The following is a 12,763-nucleotide window of genomic DNA, read 5'->3' as shown; positions in this document are numbered from 1 at the left end:
TATGCTATCATATATTGTGTGATGTTTTACTTTTAGATGTTTGATTATGTTATTTAATGTTTTACAGACATGTATATTGATGAAGTAGTGTAGAAAGTGAATGCAGAATTAACACTTTGAGTATGCAATTTTAATGATTGAGTATATGAGTAGAATGAGATAAACAACTAGTTATTTGAGAAATGGATGTTTTAATTAATGTGATTTTCCTTTTATATATATATATATATATATGCATGTGATTTTCTCGAGCTACTGATGTGTGCAATGAGTGTGTAGGATATTTTAGCTAGGAAATCTAATGGGGAAACAAAACTAAACCCTATGTACCAACTGTGTAAACCAAGGTTGAGTCTAACAGAAGGTGCAAACCCCATTGTTTGTATTTTATTTGTATCATGGATTGGATGAATGTATCATTTTGTAAACTTTAAATGTTAATGTTTCGTAACAGTATTTTTATAGTGTCACTTGACACTTGTGAATTGCATATGCATTCCAGCATGAAATTTAGGTTTAACTAAGTAACCTAAAGATCTAAGTCAAACTAGGTAGTGACCTTCTTGCTAATCAGTTAGTAATCGAGGTTAATTACCCTAATCAGGATTAGTGAGTAATCTACATTTTTTATGGTTGTTAGAAAGTCCTAAAAAATTTCTAGCTTTTGATAGGTCCCTAATTAAACATTAAGGCCTAAAACCATGAAATTTAAGTACCCAAGGGGTATGGGTATGGGTTGAGTGCATTTTCTGCCCCCCTAGCTCCTTTTTTTGACTTTTTTGGTCACTCAAAAAACCCATTTTTCTTTATGGCGAAAATTGAGTGTTTCATCATGAGTTGGATAACTTTAACTCCACCCTAAGGTTAACCTTATGTCTAGTTAAGTTAGAAGACTCTAGAACTTTTAGGCAAGTGGGGGAGTTATTGCTTTTTAGAGGTGGTTGAGTTTAGGATCTTATTTAGGGGCAAGTTTGAGAGGGTTTGAGTGTTCACCCAACCTCTAGTTTTAGAGTGAAATTTAGGATTGAAGGAGAAGGCAAGGAAAGCAAGCCCATCTCAAATTTGTTCATTTTCCATAACCCAATTTTGAAAGTAGGAATACTTCACCTCATTTTGTTCATGTTGTGTTTCTTGTTTCAATTTAATTGCATATGTATGTTCGTGTGTGTGTTAAGTATGTTTTGGAGGGATTGAAATAGGTTTTCTTAAATTTTTTCATTATATTTTTCTTTGAATTTCAAAGGGATTGTATGGGTCGTATTGACATTACTAACCCTTAGATAGGGCAGAAGTGGCCATGTATGGGGGAAGGTTTTTAGTTGGACTCCAACAGTGTAGAGTCTCTTCTCAAGAAAAGAAGAGGGAGAGAGGGTAGGGTGTTATGGCCCCTACTCATCAACTTGAACCATGTGTATGAGTTTTAGAAATTAATAAATGAAAGAATGAAAGTTCTTGAGTTTTTAGCCCTGAAAGGGCACCTATTTTGGTGTTGTGTTTGGCATCTCCTATTGGAAAATTCACCTTCTCCCTAGTCTGGTTCAATGTCAAACCTATTGTGCAAGCTAGGATGGGAGTGAATGTTTGATTTTGTCTTCATGTTATGATTGGTTGTCTCCTGGTACCTTTTCATTCTCTCCATGATCATCGTGATGTATTGCAGAATTCGTAATGGATCCCTTGTTAAGGGTTAGGAAGGAAATTTAGAATTGTATTGGATCTCAAATGTGTTGGGAGTTTTTCCTTCAAGATAATATCATGTGTAAAAATGTTACAATTAAACTTATTTTTGAAGTGACAATGATGTTGGGTTTTCTTACTGGTTCTTCAACGAAGCCTTTGAATCAGATGGTTTAATACAAAAACCGATTGAGTAATATTTTTGCATTTGATTCTTATAGTATTTCAGTTTATGCATGTGTGTATTGAAAAATGGATAAAATGGTGACATGCAATTTATGCAATTTTTTAGTTCAATTATGTTAAGGAAAAAATTATGTTATGGTTAGAACTTTGATTTAATTTTGTGATTTTCAAGAGATAAAATAACCTTACATTAAGGTTTCAACAAATTAGTAAACTCGATGATTAAAATTAACACTTAGGAAAAAAAATATAGGACACAAAAAATATTCCTCTTGGAAAATTATACAAGTTAGAAAATTTCAACACTTAGAAAAAAAATGCAGCCTAGGAGTAAAAACTCTCTGGATTATGTATGAGGAAAAAAATTAAATCCCTTGAGATAACAAGGAATATTCCTTTATGATTCCTTTTTAAAATCATTTTTTTTAATCAAATAAACCATAGAAATTAAATAAACCAAGAAAGAAATTATATTTATATATTTTCAAATATCCTAATCTACCAACAAACCTTTATGTAACAAAAGCTCTTGAGGAGCCAGAGTCACCAGAGTCCCTGCCTTTTGTTCAAAATGAAAGATCAAAATTTTTTATGATTAGAACATTATGTGTGAATTTTTTCCATGTCACATGTCATATTGTCATTTTTGAATTATTTCTTGTGGTGCATAACATATCCCATGACTATAATTGCAATCTTGACTCAAGTAGTACTACTTCTTGTAAGGTCACGTAATTGTAACCAACTTAAGCAAGAGCATTTTAAACAAAAAGTAACTTAACATGTTCCTTCTAGACAATATAATTGTATGTTGTTGGTATTCATTGTTATATCTAAACACAAAAAAATTCATGAGAACTTTTAAATTTATGTGTTTTCCTCATTGTATAAGATACTCAACTTCTCATGATTTTCAAATAGATATATAAACAAAGTGGCATGTTGATCATTTTAACTAAATAAGTTCAACCATGCTTATGTCAAGGATAATAAGGTTGGGAATCTGGTGATCAAAAGAAGCTTGATTAATATGATTCCACAGGTTCTAGGAACGGAGGAGAATAACCACATTCTTGGAAATATCATAGAGGAGGAGATCAAATGTGTGGTGTTCTCTATGAAATCTTATAAGGCTCCAAGGTCTGATGGGTTCCCCCCTACATTCATTTAGCATTTTTGAGAGGTTGTTAAAACTAAATTGGTCTGGGCTACTAGACATTTTTTTAGAATAGGAAAGATGTTAAAAAGGATCAATAAGACCTTTATTGCATTAGTGCCTAAAATCCCCACACCAATGTGCCTACTAGATTTTAGACCCATCAATTTATGTAACACTATTTATAAGATGTTTTCTAAAGTCTTAGTGAATAAAATAAAGCCTTTTTTGGAAAGAATAATTGGTAGTCCACATAATGGATTTGTTCCAAGAAGACAAATTCTAGATGCGGCTATAACCACACATGAGGTTATTCACTCAATGGAGAAAATCAAAAAACTAGGGATGGCATTCAAATTGGATATCTCCAAGGCTTATGACAAGGTTAAGTGGGATTTTATTTATGAGGTGCTTGAAAGAGTGGGGTTTAGTAACAAAGTAATAAACCTGATCAAAGTAATGGTTGGCACAATTCAATATTTTTTTATCCTAAATGGTTCTTCGTGGGGTAACTTTGGAGTGGAGAAGGGACTAAGGCAAGGTGACCCACTTTCCCCCTACCTCTTCATTATGATTGCTGAACTTCTAGGGAGGTCCTTCTATAATTTTTTTTATACTAGTTGTGTTAAAGGGGTTAAGTTGGCTACTATAGCAATACTAAAGTCCTACAACAATTTGTTGATGACACATTCCTATTTGGAGAATCTTCAATTATAGAGGCTCAAGCTTGGAAGGTTATACTACACAATTATGAAGAAAGCTTAGGTCAGCAAGTCAATTATCATAAGAGTAAGATTTATTTCTTTGATACTATTGTCTCATTACAAGGGAGGATAAGAAATATTTTGGAATGCCAATCTACTATCCTCTTGGATACTTATTTGTGATTACCAGTAACCACTAAGGAAGTGAATAATGAATTCTAGAATACGATAGTGGAGAGAATTTAGAGGAAACTTACAACATGGAAAGGCAAGATACTAAGCAATGTTGGAAAGCTATAGTTACTTTCAGTGGCTCTCTAGGGTATCCCCATTTATTTTTTGTCCCTATTCAAAATTAGCCAAAACATGGTGGAGAATATTGAGAAGATACAAAGGAACTTCCTATGGTTAGGGACAGAGGAGAAAAATAAAGTGAGTCTAGTCAAGTGGGAGGAGGTGTGCAAACCAAAGAATAAGGGGGGGCTAGACAGAGGAGAAAAATAAAGTGAGTCTAGTCAAGTGGGAGGAGGTGTGCAAACCAAAGAATAAGGGGGGGCTAGGAGTAAGAAGACTTCGAGACCTTAATAAGGCTCTACTCAAAAAGATTGGTTGGAGATTAGGAGAAGACAATACAGGTTGGGGTAAAATTATGAAAGTTAAATATCTATCAAATTCCCCTTTTAATTGGGAGCTATTTAATAATGACATCCCAGGAGGGTCTAAAATCTGGATGAATATAGTTAGAAGTAGAGGATTGTTAAGGGAACAGACAAGGTGGATTGTGGGAAATGGTTGTAGTATTAGATTCTGGGAAGACAAGTCAATGGGAGAGAAATTGTTGGTCTTCAACACATTTAGAAGGTTAATGGAGTTGCTTAAAGAAGATGTGGGAAGAAAAGTTAGATATTAGATTGATCAAGGGAGGAAGTGGAGGAAGCTTGTTAAGTAAACTTACTCTCATGAGGACAGTCAAATTCTCAAGGAATTAGAAGAGTTGATTGGAGAACAGAGAATCCCTATGCTTTTCTAGGAGAATACCATGGCTTTGGATTTAACTCCAAGTGGTAATTTCACTATTAATTTAGCTTACATACGCCTATTTAGCAAGAATCCCTGCCCACAATTGTGGAGTAAGGTTTGGATTAGTAACCTTATTCCTAAAATTAATTTCTTTTGGTGGACAGTTCAGCATGGAAAAAATTTAACATTGGAAAATTTGAAAAGAAGAGGCTTTTATATTACAAATTACTGTTGTCTCTACAAGGAAAAGGAGGAAACCATAACTCACCTATTTTTGGAATGCTAGTTTTCCTTTGAGATTTAGAGTAGGGTCTAGGAGAGATTTGGATTAAATTGGGTTATGAAAGAAAATCTAGGACAATTTGTGGAGAATTGGTGTTGTCCTTTTGCTCATCCTAGATTGAATTTTCTATCGAAGATGGTTCCATGATATGTATGCTAGCACATATGGAAAGAAAGAAATAATAGAATATTTAGGAAAGAGAATAAATCAGTGGAGGTGGTCTTTGGAATAATGGAGAAATTGTTGAAGGGGAATTAAAGAGTGGCTAAATGTAAGGTGCCAAAGGAGGAACCAAGTAGAGAAGGACTAATGGATGAAAAATGGGGTTTTCATGAGGATTTCTTCCTCTTTGATAACTCAAAAATGATGAAGAGACAACAAAAAAGATGGATACCACCTATCCTTTCACATTATAAACTAAATTTTGATGGTGCTACCAGAGGAGGTAAAGCAGCAATGGGAGGAGTGCTGCTAGACAGGAATGGTGATGCACTGTTGGTCTATGTTGGGAAAGTGGGAAATGGAAGCAATAATCTAGCTGAGGTAATGGTATTATTTTGGGGCCTTTAGCTAATTACAGAAATGCAAATTAAGGAAATAAAAATTGAGGGGGACTCCAAATTAATCATTGATATGGTCAAGGGGGCCTCCTAACTAGGATGAAATATTCAAAATATCATAATGGATATTAAGAAAATGTTAGAAGGGATGGAAAGTGTTCACCTATAGCACATTTATAGGGAGGGAAATAAGGTGGTAGATGTGGTAGCTACTAAGGGGTTTAAAACTATGGCAATTATGTGTTGGAAGAATATGGTTGATCTGAATGATGATATTAAGTCATCGATAACCAAGGAAAGAGGTGGGAATATTATTCAATCATGATTACTAAATTTAGAGTCAAGACCAATTTTGGTAATTATGTGATGATGTCCACTAAATTTAACAAAGTTCTTTTGGAAATGAGGAGACGTGGCTATACAAACAAAATAAGGAGTGAATGCAAATTAAGAGGGATGTCATTTCATAATTATAGAAACACATCGCGGATTTCAAATTACGCCCCATTTAAAAGTATGAAGGATATCATATATCAGATTGTTAGAGATTTTTGGGGTGTGAATATAATGATACAATGTAATCATGAATCCCACAATAATTTTGCATGGGATTTTGAAAGTTTTCAAGCACGATTCTAGAAAATATTTTGGTTTATTGTTAAAGGGCTTAAGGAAAATAGTAGTTGTAGAGATATCGTAGAAAAGGAAGTTCAAATGCTCATTAATGAATAAGGGGAGGTGGAAATTGGAGGAATTGAGATGGGTGGGGACCTAAATAGGCTGGAGCCCACAAAGATAGAGAATTTCAAAGATAGGTTGGCCACTTAGTTTTTGTTGAAAGAAGGGGTTTTTTTCCCTAAATGCAGTTGATGGTGGGGTACGATGAGAATTGTGCCCTATAATGGGTGGAATGACTGCAAAATCACCATCAATGGAATCACCTTCCAAGTGATTGAGGAAGTGAGTGCCATGGCAACTGGCCTTTCAATGAGGGGGAAAAAATGGAGAAAGGTCACTAAAACCACAGACAAGGTCAATATGAATAATTTCTTTGTAGAAAATGAGGAGCCAATTCGATATAGAGGAGGGTTTAAAAGGGACAAGCTGCCAACCCCATGGGATGATGTGTGCTTGGTTCTCATGAGATATTTGATGCTAGAGGGTAGGTTCGGTGTCTATTACTACTACAATTTCCCTTTGTTAAATCATTTTAGAAATAGGGATTTCATTTCTATCCTGTTTTATCTTCTACATTCTCTTGAGTATATGGTAGCAAATATTAGGGAAAGAGAAGTAAAGAAAAACTATACTTTAATCCATCAAGGCCTAATTTTCTATCTCTACCGATTTCACCTTTCCCTATGTCCCCTGAGGGTGGTGGTGGTTAACAACTAGCACCGCCACCAAAATTCACCCCTGAGCACTAGTATTGGTAATAAAATTCACACCCCCCACCCCTCCCCTTGCTAAGAAAACAAGAAAAAGAAAAAAATTGATACAATTGTGGAGCAAAAGGGTAATAAGAAGATAAAAGTTGAAAAACCCATAGAGGTGGATAAAGAGAATTTGAAGGAGGAGATCTGGAAGACTTGCCCAATCCCAAGCAAGCCATAAATAGAAATCCAATAGGTTTAGGGTGGAGGAGGTTAAGGACAAAAACTCAAAAAATAATAAAGAAGAAAGGGAGGAGGAAGAAGAAGAAGAAGGTAAGGAGAAGGTCAAGAGAAGTATAAAATCAAAAGATAATGTTGTTAATAATGCATAGACCTAGATTTATACTGGCAATATTGATACCATGGAGGTTACACATGTGTTTGCAAGTTTTTCCCTCCAACCCATAACCTTCTATGATGAAAGTCATAAAATGGATACTTACCCCATAACCATTTCATCCCTAACCAAGGAAAATGCTAAGGTTTATACTAATCCAAAGGTTTTGTAGGATAAAATCCAGGTCCAAAAACCCAAGGAGGAAACAAAGAAGGTGGAAATGGAAGTCAAGGAAGAGACCAAGGAGTAGGTGGAGCAGTATGCCAAGATAGAAAAGAGGGTTAAAGTTTTAAAGGAAGGGTTCTTTACCTTGTTAAAATTTAACCTCAAAGTCACCCACGCCATAGCCACCACCCTCCAGCTACTTGCACAAGAAAAGGAGGATATTGGAATGGATATGGAGGACCATAAGATGGTCTTCAAATTCCTTGCTAATGACTAGTCTCAGATTTTGCTGGCTGCAAAGGGGAAGGAGAAAAAAAAAAGAATTTTTTAGTTTAATGGGAACCCAAGATTAGAGACTTTTATGTTTATCTACTGTTTTTGGTTTTTCTGGTATCCAGCTGTATTTAAGACTTTGTGTTGGCCTATTAGGCCAACAATTATTTGGATGAACTTTTGTAGTATTAGATCTTCTACACTTTTTAGTTTAGTTGTTCATAGTATTATGATGTTTAGTTTCTAGTTGAAGACTCTTTGGTTTTTTGAAGTTTTAGTTAGTTTTTTGCTTGCTATTGGACATTGTTGATAATGTGTTGGTTACCAGCTTTTTGCTTGTAAGGGTTGACCCCCTAGTTTTGGTTGCTTTATATTTCAAAAACATTAGGAGATTTATGAGTACACAAGTGTGAGCATAACAATTAATTCTTATATTAACTTTGCAACTTTTCCACAAATTGAAAGATACAATATTCAAAGATGTCAATTTTGATTGTCTATAGTCATCTTGATTCTTTCTAGATTCAACTTGGTAAAGAACTCTTACATCCACTTTTCTAATCACACTACATGATCCATCATGTTAAAAAATTTACTAAATACAATATTCATTTATTTATTTTAATCAATCAAATAAGTAACTTATAATTTCAATTTTTATCTAAGAAATTATTTTATTTTAAAAAAAACACATTTAAAAAAATATATTTATGATCATAATTATAATTTTAAAAAATACTCTCAAATATAAAATTTAATTAAATGTATTCTAAAAAAGTCATTCTATGTCGAAACATAATAACTTACAACACAATAAAAGAAGGAAACATAATGTATAGAAAATCTTTATTTATAATAATGTAAAAAAGTAAATAATACAATCAAAATTAATTTTTAATTGAAATGTAATATTACAATGAATTATTTATTTATAAAGTCAAACTCTCACACATGATTAAATGTATATAAAATGTTCAAGACCTTGACAAAAAAAATTTAAGAGGTAGTTAAGTAATGTGTCTGAGGTATTTGATCAATAAATAAAATTGATTTTGCACATTTATCTTGAAACTCTGCGAATTTTAAGAGCCTCTGTCCATTTCTAGTAGATGAGAGTTTTGAATGCTTGACACTTTGCTAATGTTTGGTTAAAATATCAATTTGTATACTCTTGCTTTTGGTGTCTATTGACACTTGTTAAAGTTGGGATCGAATACCAAAAATAAATACTAGTAAGAACATCAATTACATGCTTATCCTTCCTATTTTTCTATATTTTTACATTCAAAAAATAAGCTTTATGGCTAGGAAAATAGCTTAGGACCAATCATAAATTAAGATTTTAGTTGTGATAAATAAATTTAAAAATATAAAGTCGCAAACCTTAGCTTAAAAATTGATTCCTGTCTTGAAAATTAATGTGGGAGGGCAAATGAAAACATTAGTTCCATGCCTTATGTAAGGCACAGACTAATAACTATCCTATCCTATCTTCCTTAACCCCTAAGCTAACCACTTTGCTTTAAATCGTAACTGCACCTACAAGTAAGCTAGGCATTAGTTTGAAAAGTGGGGAAGGAAAATGGAGTTTTAAGAAAAAGAAAAGGGCAAAAGTCAATGTAATTAATGTGCTTGGAAGAATCATTTTTAAAAAAAAAAACTTAACTTCCACCTTGCTAGCCGACCCTTTTCCCATCATGGATGGACATGTACCTTTTTTAGGGAGGGGCAGATTTAGAGTGTTTTTTTTTTTTTTTTTAATATAATTTAAGCTCCCCACCTCTTACCTTTTTTAGTGCCATTTTTGGGGCTTTATCATGCACATGACATGACAAGGGTTTGGGGGGAGGTTTGAATTAAAAACTTTAAACTTAACTTACTTTTTGTCTCCTTTTTTCCTTGGCATGCATGGAGACCTCCTTTGTTGCATTTGCAACCTAGGACAGCTAGTGAGTTTTGTTTAAATTTATTTATTTTTAGTAAATTTGTACATGAGTTTTGTTTAAATTTATTTTAGGTTAGTAAATTTGTATGTAGTTTTGAAAGTTTAATTAAATTAAAGTTAGTTGTCATATCATATGTTAGTTTGGGTTGGGTTGGTTAAAGTTTTATTTGTAGTTTTTAAATATTAGTTAGTTTTTAATATGTTAATAATTTATTGTTTTAATAAGTTAGCATTATTTTGTTCTAAGTTTTTTTTTTAAATTAGTATTATTTAATGTTAAATTTTTAGATATTCTTAATTAAGAAAGTTTATTTAGGAAAATTTAATTATAATTTAAGAGTGGCTTTTGTAATTTTTTTAAAAAATTAGTTAGTTGCAAGTTAGTTAAGTTTAGGTGGTATTTGGAAAAGTTAAATTAATTCTAGTTTGTAGTTTTTGTAATTAGTTGGTTTTATTCTTAAGAAATTTAATTAATGAGTTTTAAATATGAATAAAATAGAATTTAATAAAATAGTCATTGTAGTTAGGCATGCTAATAATTATATTAATTTTAGTATTGATCAAAAATTAATTAGTATAATATAGTTTTAATTTAAGTATGTTTTTTTTCTTAGTTTAAATTTTAAGCATGTAATATGTTTTGTTTATGATAGTTTTAATAAATTTTATGCATGCATATGTTAGACAATTATATTAGTTAGTTAGTTCTTTGGTTCTCAATGTATAGTAATAATTAAAGTTATATTTATTTAAAAAAATTTAGAATAATTTAATTATATTGTTTATTAATATTTTTTTAAGTTAACATTATAGTGGTTAACAATAAATGTTTTAAATTTATTGAGTGGACCTCACATGTTGGTTTATAACTAAACAAAATGTCAAGTTATCTATAGGAGAACTTGTTTTGTCTTATAGTGTACCTATACTTTCACTTGTGAAACAAACTTATCAAACTTAGTGGAATTAACTTTAAAAAAAATTATTATGTGTGTTTTTGCCCTTGGTATTTTGGGCATGACAACACTTGCATGTGCAACTAGGAGCTAAACCTTGTTATGTGATAGAAGATGGCTAAATTTCTTTAAAGCTCTTATGACAACAAGAACTTGTTTTCCATTTAACTATATTTATCCTCATAAGTCCTTACCTCTTCACTAAAAAAGGATATAGGTTTCTCTTCATCTATGTTTGGCATTCATTTTACACAAGGTCAATGACAGGAATCCATAGTGTAATTCCTCTCTTGAAAAGCAATTCTTTTTAATGATCCGCTCCAAGGTTCGATGTTTGTCCTGCGAAGTACCAAAATCCACTCAGTAGAAGATAAATGTGAGTGTTCATGAGGAGGCCTTTGTTGGTTCTTAAAACTCTTTTACCTTAGAATTTAAGTAAAATCTATTCGTTATCTCAAAATATCACACCAAAAGAACAATATTTTTCTATTTTTCTATTTTTTCAATGAATGCAACTCTAATAATGCAGCTACTATGAGGTCCTATTCTAACAAAGGGTTAGCAAAGAAAATAACGAAACTAAAAGAAAATAACATGAAATCAAATGACTTGAAATTGAAATTCCTAAATGGACATAAGCTACAGAACACAATACGCTGCGAGTTAAACCTTTGAAGAAATCGGTAGGAAACTAATGAAAATAGGAGCAGTGCTTCCTAGAATCCACTGATGCAATTTTCAGTGAGAATATTTAACAAATTGAATGATGTTTCACTCTTCATCAAATTGCAAGGCCACAAAAAGTGTGCTCATGCGAGACAAAAAGCTATGTAGACACAATCGGGTGATCTTTTCTCAAGCTTGTTACGTCAACAAAATTCATATATCTGTAGCAAACACCAGAACTAAAAGATCAGACAACCAGAAATAATGCAATAAACCTTTGGCTCAATCACAATCTCATGAATAAAATGCACAAAATAATGACACATTCAGGCAAGAATAACTACACTCCGAATGCTAGCACAAAAAGCATAACTTTATTGCATAATAATAGGGGCCCTTATTACATTTGACAATGGGGTATTTATAAGAAATCCTCTTCTCAATTTGTGTTGAGAGTGAGAGATATATTGATGCAATAAAATGCTTTTAAAATATTTAAACAAACTAAATATATACAAACTAACAATCTAACTAGTGCTTTAGAGGGTCTCTGTCCATATTTCACTTGTTATTTGGATGCATGAGCCCTTTACATGTCAAAAACAATGAAAGCATGAGAGAGAAAGTAGCAGGAAGCCATCAGTCAAATTGGAAGTGCATGGAGGCATCAAAAATAGAAATTGGCCCTTCATTAGGCGGGTGTTAGAGTTAACTTGCCATCAGAATGCACTCCTGATGCATGGAAAGTGCTATTTTTGGAACTGGCAGTCAATTATCACTTGGTTTCTTGCCAGGAAGGATTGGATAGGTGGAGAGAAGATAAAGGTCAAAGATACAGAGGTTGGACACATAAAGCAAATCAAGTTCCTCATCTTATGCAGCTATTGGGGATAAGATTCAACACAGGTGCCTTGAGATTTTCAATTGAAGAAGTAGAGGGAGTGAAATTTTATGAAAGTAATTGGCTATAAAGATGGTGTAAATCATCAGAAAGGGGCATGAAGCATATACAAAAAGTGATCTAAAACCTCATTTGAGCAAAACCCAAAAACCGTTTTCAAAATTGAGAACTTTGATTTTTTGGTGAATTGAGCTTCCAAGGTCCACAACTCTGCAGCTTCACATTTTTTGAGCTCCGTAGCTCCGCAATTCAGAGGTGCACCCCTAGATGATCAAATGTTTGAAAAATTTTCATATTTTTTCACAAATTTTTCTAGGCATTTTTAAATGGCTTTTTCAGAGGTCTTTTGCTCAAAATTTCAAGTCAGAACCTTCATTAGTCCCTAAACTTGGGTAGCCAAAGGCTCACTATTTTAGAGACTGAAATTAGATCTTCAGTTCTTCTTTCCAATGGTGTAATCGATTCTTAATTCTAAGGCTTGAGTCAAAAGTTATGACTTCG

This window comes from Cupressus sempervirens, chromosome 8 (genome assembly GCF_028749045.1).
Source record: "Cupressus sempervirens isolate cs-2001-9-10 chromosome 8, ASM2874904v1, whole genome shotgun sequence".
Taxonomy (NCBI): Eukaryota; Viridiplantae; Streptophyta; class Pinopsida; order Cupressales; family Cupressaceae; genus Cupressus; species Cupressus sempervirens.
This window is presented reverse-complemented; position numbering follows the sequence as displayed.